This window comes from Pan troglodytes, chromosome 14 (assembly GCF_028858775.2).
Source record: "Pan troglodytes isolate AG18354 chromosome 14, NHGRI_mPanTro3-v2.0_pri, whole genome shotgun sequence".
In the NCBI taxonomy this organism is placed as follows: Eukaryota; Metazoa; Chordata; class Mammalia; order Primates; family Hominidae; genus Pan; species Pan troglodytes.
The window spans coordinates 4,651,709-4,658,784 of record NC_072412.2 but is presented as its reverse complement, the minus strand read 5'-3'; the positions used below and the strand labels follow the sequence as shown (position 1 = coordinate 4,658,784).

The following is a 7,076-nucleotide window of genomic DNA, read 5'->3' as shown; positions in this document are numbered from 1 at the left end:
GGGAGGGGTTGGTCAGGCTGGGGTGAAGTGGTGGAAAGGCATGAGAGCTCTGCCCGGGCTGCTCCCACAGCCCAGGTGGCTGCCCGCAAACCTGCCGTATGCAGTAGGTGGCCCATCTGCTGGTACCTGGGCCTGTTATGGGATCCCCAGGATGCCCAGGAAAGAATGGCAATTCTCCGCTCTGTGGAGTCTCTCACTGGGCCTAGACCTAGAAGGCAGGAATCCCAGGCCTGTCAGCCCGGTGGAGGTGGTGGTGGGAAGACACGCCACTCCATAGCCAGCCAGGTGTTCCCCTTGAAAGAGAGGCCACCGCCCTGCCCCGACCCGACCCCGTCCCAACCCTGGGTCCTAAAGCTCCTCCAGCTGAGCCCGGTATTCTTCCTCGCTTAGGGGTGCTTCCAGCGAGGCGGCCTCTTCCAAGGCCTCCAGCTACCTCGGGGCCTCTGTTTCTAGGAAAGGTTGCGTCTGCTGCAGAAACTCCGGGCTCGCCAGGAGCTCATCCAGCAGCAGGCCAGAGGGGAGTGCAGACGAGCGCCCCAGCTCCTGGAGAGCCTGGAAAGGCGCCGGGATGCCTCGAATCTGCACCTGCCATGCGGACACTTCTGGGGGAGCGGGCTGGCGAGCTGCATCTGCCCCGGCTTGGGGTTCCCACGCCGCCCTGGTGACCTGGGGACCCTGGCCTCAGCCCCACCATGGACTCCCCTGGGACGCAGGTGGCGCAAGCACTCCTTGGCCCTGTGGCCCCCCTAGAGCAGGCCCAGGCTGTCCCACCACACAAGGGCCCGGCAGGCCGTCGCGCTGCGGGTCCCGGGCCTCCCGGCTTTTGCCCGGGTGCAGAGACCACCGAGGAGCCTGAGGGTGGGAGAGCACCCCTTCTGGAGGAGCCGGGGCAGCGTACGCAAAATCCCTGCTTGCCGGGGCAGGTTTGGAGATCTCTACACTGATCATTCAGGTGATGTAACTATTGTCTAGGCTCTGCTTAATGGGGCCTTGTCACATATCTCTGCGCTGATCACCCAGGTGATGTAACTCTTGTCTTGGCCGTGCCCACAGGGGGATTGAGACATATCTCTGCAGTGATACCGAGGTGATCCAACTCATGCCTGGTCTCTGCCTACTGGGGACCTTGTGACATATCTCTGCACTGATCTCCCAGGTGCTGTAACTTTAGTCTAGGCTCTGGATACACGGCATTGTGACATATCACTGCACTGATCACCCAGGTGATATAACCCTTGTATAGGCTCTGCCTAAAGGGGGCTTGTGACATATCCCTGCACTGATCACCCAGGTGATATAACTCTTCCCTAGGATCTGCCTACAGGGTGCTTTGTGACATATCCCTGAAATGATTACCCAATTGATATATAACTTGTCAAGGCTCTGCCTTCAGGGTCATTGCGATGTATCTCTGCACTGATCACCTAGCTCATGTAACCCTTGTCTAGGCTCTGCGTACAGTGGCATTGTGACATATCTCTGCACTGATCATCCAAGTGATGCAACACTTGTCTAGGATCCGCCTAAAGGGACTTTGTGACATAACTCTGCACTGATCATCCAGGTGATGGGGCTTTTGTTTGTCTCTGCATAACGGGGCATTGTGACGTATTTCTTCACTGATCACCCAGGTGACAGACTCTTGTCTTGGATCTGCCTATGGGGGCATTGTGACATATGTCTGCACTGATCACCCAGGTGATATAACTGCTGTATAAGCTCTGCCTACAGGGGAATTGTGAGAGATCTCACCACTGATCACCCAAGTGATGTAACTATTTTCTAGGCTTTGCCTACAGGGGGCTTTGTGACATAACTTTGCACTGATCACCCAGGTGATGTAACTCATCTAAGTTCTGCCTACAGGAGCTTTGTGACATATCTCTGCACTGATCACTTAGGTGATATAAAAATTTTATAAGCACTGCCTACAGGGAATTTTGACATATCTCTGCACTGATCACATAGGTGATGTAACTCCTTTCTAGGATCTGCCTACAGGGTGCTTTGTGACATAACCCAGCAATTATCACGCAGGTGATGTACCACTTGTGAAGGCTCTGCCTACAGGGACATTGCGATGTATCTCTGCACTGATCACCTAGGTCATGTATCTATTGTCTAGGCTCTGCCTGCAGTGGCATTGTTACATATCTCTGCACTGATCACGGAGGTGATTCAACTCTTTTCTAGGAACTTGCTACAGGTGGGATTGTGAAATATCACTGCACTGATCAACTAGGTGGTGTAACTCTTGTCTAGGCTCTGCCTACAGGGGCGTTTTCACATATCCCTGAACTGATGACAATGGTGTTGTAACTCTTGCCTAGTCTTTGCCTACAGGGGACATTGTGACATATCTCTGCACTGATCACCCAGGTGACGCAACTCTTATCTATGCTCTGCCTACAGAGGACATTGAGACATATCTCTGCACTGATCACGCAAGTGATGCAACTATTCTCCATGCACTGCCTACAGGGGGCATTGTGACATATCTCTGCACTGATCACCCAGGTGATGTAACTCTTGTCTAGGCTCTGCCTACAGGGGTATTTTGACATATCACTGCACTGATCACCGAGATGATGTAACTCTTGTATAGGCTTTGCCGACAGGGGGCATTGAGACATATCTCTGCACTGATAACCGAGGTGATGCAACTGTTGTCTGGGATCTGCTTACAGGGGGCGTTGTGACATATCTCTGCCCTGATCACCCCGGTGATGTAACTCTTGTCTAGGCTCTGCCTACTGGAGACATTGTGACATATCTCCGCACTGATCACCCAGGTGATGTCACTTTTGTCAAGGATATGGCTACAGTGACATTGTGACATGTCACTGCACTGATCACACAGCTGATGTAACTCTTGTCTAGGCTCTGGCTACAGGGGGCTTGTGACACATCTCTGCACTGATCACCCAGGTGATGTTACCCTTGTCTTGGCTCCGCTAAAAGACAGCATTGTGACATAACTCTGCACTGATCACCCAGTTGATGGGACTCTTGTCTAGGCTCTGCCTACAGGGGCTTTGTGACATATCTCTGCAGTGATCACGCAGGTGATGTAACTCTTGTCTATATCTGCCTACTGGCGGCATTATGGCATATTTCTGCACTGATCACCCAGGTGATGGACTCTTGTGTTGGATCGGCCTATGGGGGCATAGTGACATATCTCTGCACTGATCACTGATGTGATGTAACGCTTGCGTAAGCTGTGCCTAAAGGGGAATTGTGACAGATATCTCCACTGATCACCCAGGTGATGTAACAATTTTCTGGGATTTTTCTACAGGGGGCTTTGTGATATATCTTTGCATTGATAACCCAGGAGATGTAACTCTTGTCTAGGCTCTGCCTACAGGGGCTTTGTGACTTATTTCTGCACTGATCACCCAGGTGATGTAACTCTTCTCTAGTCTCTGCCTACAGGGGCTTTGTGACATATTTCTGCACTGATCACCCAGGTGACGTCACTCTTGTCTAGGCTCCACCTACAGGGGAGATTGTGAAGTATCTCTACACAGATCACCTAGGTTATGTAACTCATGTCCACTCTGTACCTACAGGGGTCATTGTGAAATATCACTGCACTGATCACCCAGGTGATGGGACTCTTCTCTATCCTCTGCCTAGAGGGGGATTTGTGACATATCTCTGTACTGACCAACCAGGTGATGGAAGTCTTGTCTAGGCTCTGTCTACAGAGATTTGTGTGATATATCACTGCACTGATCACCTAAGTGATGTAAGCCTTGTATGGGATTTGGCTATAGAAGGCTTTATGACATATCCAGACACTGACCTGTGAGGTGATGCAACTCTTGTCTAGGCACTGCATACAGGGGACATTGGTACATATGTTGCACTGATCACCCAGATGATGGACTCTTGACTTGGATCTGCCTACATGTTCATTGTGAGACATCTCTGAACTGATCAAACAAGTGATGAATCTCTTGTCTACGCTCTGCCTACAGGGGATTTGTGACACTTCTCTGCACTAATCACCCTGGGTAGGGAACTTTTATCTATGCTCTGCCTACAGGAGGCTTTATGACTTATACCTGCACTGATATCCTAGGTGATGTAACACTTGTCTAGGCTTTGCCTACCCGGGAATTCTCACCTATCTCTGCACTGATCGCCCTTTGGTGTAACTCCTGTCTAGGTTCAGCCTACAGGAGCGTTTTGACATATCTCTGCACTGATCACCCAGGTGATGTAACCCTTGTCTAAGCTCTGCCTACAGGGGCATTGTGACAGATCACTCCACTGCTCACCCAGGTGCTGTAAAAATTGTCTGGGCTTTGCCTATTGGGGGCTTTGTGATATACATTTCCACTGATCAAAAAGGTGATGGAACCCTTGTCAAGGTTCTGCTTTCAGTGGCTTTGTGACATGTCTCTGCACTGATCACCCCAGGGAGGAAACATTTGTCTACACTCTGCCTATAGGAGGCATTATGACTTATCTCTGCACTGATCACTAGGTGATGGAACACTTGTCTAGGCTCTGTCTACACGGGAATTTTCACATATCTCTCGACTGATCACCTAAGTGATGTAACCCTTGTCTAGGTTCAGCAAACTGGGGATTTCTGACATACCTATGCACTGATCACCGAGGTGATGTAAATCATTTCCAGGCTTTTTGCAAAGGGGACATTGTGATATATCTCTGCACTGATCACCCAAATGATGCAAATCTTCTCTAGGCTCCACAGGGAGGGGGCATTGTGACATATTTCTGAAGTGATCATCCAGGGGATGAAACTATTCTCCAGGCTTTGAACAAAGAGCGTCGGAAGGTGTTGGGAGAGCCTCAGCCAGAATTTCACGGATGGACAAGGGCACAGAGAGGCCAGCGGTCTCCCTTGCATGTCAGCCGTGGTGCTCAATGAGCGCAGGTCTAGCCAGGAGGCCGGTAAAGAGAGCTATAGGTCTGCATTCCACCGCCAGGAGCTCCATGGTGGCAGCTGGGAGGCTGCAGGGACACGGGCAGGCCGGCGACAGTGGTGCGGAGGCACAGAGGAGGCGAGCCGCTGGAGGGGAGTCAGGCCTGGGTGCTGCACGGGCCGGGTGTTTTACAGGACAGGGGTCTCCACACAGCACAGCTGAGGAGGCCTATTCAGGGGGTGGGGGGTGGGGTGGGGAAGGGATGGTCAGGCGGTGCTGGGGTTTTGGAAAGGTATGAGAGCTCTGCCCGGGCTCCTCCCACAGCCCAGGCAACTGCCCGCAAACCCGCGCGAGCACAGTAGGTTGACCACCTGCTGGTACCTGCGCCGGCTCTGGGATACCCGGGATGCCCAGGAATGATTGGCAGTTCTCTGCTGTGTGGAGTCTCTCACTGGGCCTAGACCAAGAAGGCAGGAATCCCAGGCCCGTCAGCCCGGTGGAGGGGGCAGGGGTAAGACACGATCTCCATAGCCAGCCATGTCTTCCCAATGAAAGAGAGGCCACCACCCTTCCCGTGCCCGACCCCGTCCCAACCCCGCATCTTAAAGCTCCTCCAGCAGAGCCCAGTATTCTTCCTCACTGAGGGGTGCTTCCAGCGAGGCGGCCTCTTCCAAGGCCTCCAGCTCCCCCAGGGCCTCCGTTTCTAGGAAAGGTTGCGCCTGCTGCAGAAACTCCGGGCTCGCCAGGAGCCCATCCAGCACCCGGCCGGAGGGGTGTGCAGATGAGCGCACTGGCTCCTGGAGCGCCTGGGGGGGTGCCGGAAGCCTTGCATCTGACCTTACCGCGTGGAGGCCTCAGGGGACGCAGGCAGGCGAGTTGGAGATGCCGCAGCTTGGGGTACCCACACCGTCCTGGGGACCTGTGGACCCCGGCCTCAGCACCACCACAGACTCCCCTGGGATGCAGGTGGCGCAAGCACACCTTGACCCTGTGGCCCCGCTTGAGCGGGCCCAGGCTGTCCCACCGCGCATGGGCCCGGCAGGATGTCAGGCTGCGAGTCCGGGTCATCCCGGGTTTTCCCTGGGTGCGGAGGCCACCAAGGAGCCTGAGGGTGGGAGAGCGACCCTTCCGCAGGAGACGGGGCTGCCTAGGGAAAATACCCACTTGCCGGGGCAGGTTGGGATATCCCCTCTGCCGACGAGGCCTGGCTGTTCTTGAGCACGGTGACGGCCCACGCTCCCTGGCTCACGAAAGCCCCCTGTGGGAGAGCCCCAGGCGCACAGGGCATGTGGGGTGCGGGAAGCCCCGTTCCCCACTCGCCAGTGTGGGCGAAGTCGACCCACAAGGGAGCAGGGTGACACCCGACGGGGGCCGCGATGCACAGGCCGCCTACCTGCACTGGCGCCCTGTCAGCCTGTCCCGGGTGCCTGGCCCTTCGATTCTGAAACCAGATCTGAATCCTGTACTCTGGAAGGCCCGTCTCTCTGGCCAGCTCTTCCCTGGCAGCGATGCCTGGAAAGCGATCCTTCTCAAAGGCTCGGAGGAGCAGGGCGGTCTGGGATCTGGTGACGGTGGTCCGCTTTTTCCTGCCTTCTTGTGGGCCACGTCTCCCAGGCCAGGGCCAAGATTCCCGCCGGTGCTGCCTCAGCTGGCATGACCTCTCATTCTGAAACCAAATCTGGACCCTGGGCTCCAGAATGCTGATGGCCTGGGTCAGTCGGTCTCTGGTGGCGATGCCCGGCTATGGGTTCCACTCAAAGCAGGCTCGCAGGGCCTAGCTTTGGCTCTGGGTCTAAATGAGTCTCCGTCGCCATCCCCATCCCCGGGCTTCTGCGGGGAGGGTGCAGTCCGAAGGTGTCAGGAGGGCCATCGCGGGGAGCCCCAGCCAGAATTTCTAGGACGGACAGGGGCAGAGAGAGGCTGGCAGGCTCCGGTGCACCTCAGCCAGCCTGTGCACTGTGGCAGGTGCAGCCAGGAGGCCTGCCGAGACAGCCAGCCAGTGGCTCTTATAAAGGCCCTCAGGCAGGCAGGCTCCACCCCTTCATGAATGGCGGTAAGCCCTGGGACAGCACGCCCCACACCGGAAGGGTCCCAGGGCGTCAACGGGTGGTGGGGTGTGGGAAGAGGGCGTGGTGATGGCGGTGGTGGGGCCGGAGAGACGAAAAGGAAGGG

General features: G+C 55.2%; 1 pseudogene; it reads right to left on the bottom strand.

Annotated features, from left to right (window-relative positions):
* Window positions 1-348: 348 nt before the first annotated feature.
* LOC134808237 (double homeobox protein 4-like protein 4) lies at window positions 349-6,774 on the bottom strand (annotated as a pseudogene).
* Between the last annotated feature and the right edge of the window lie 302 nt (window positions 6,775-7,076).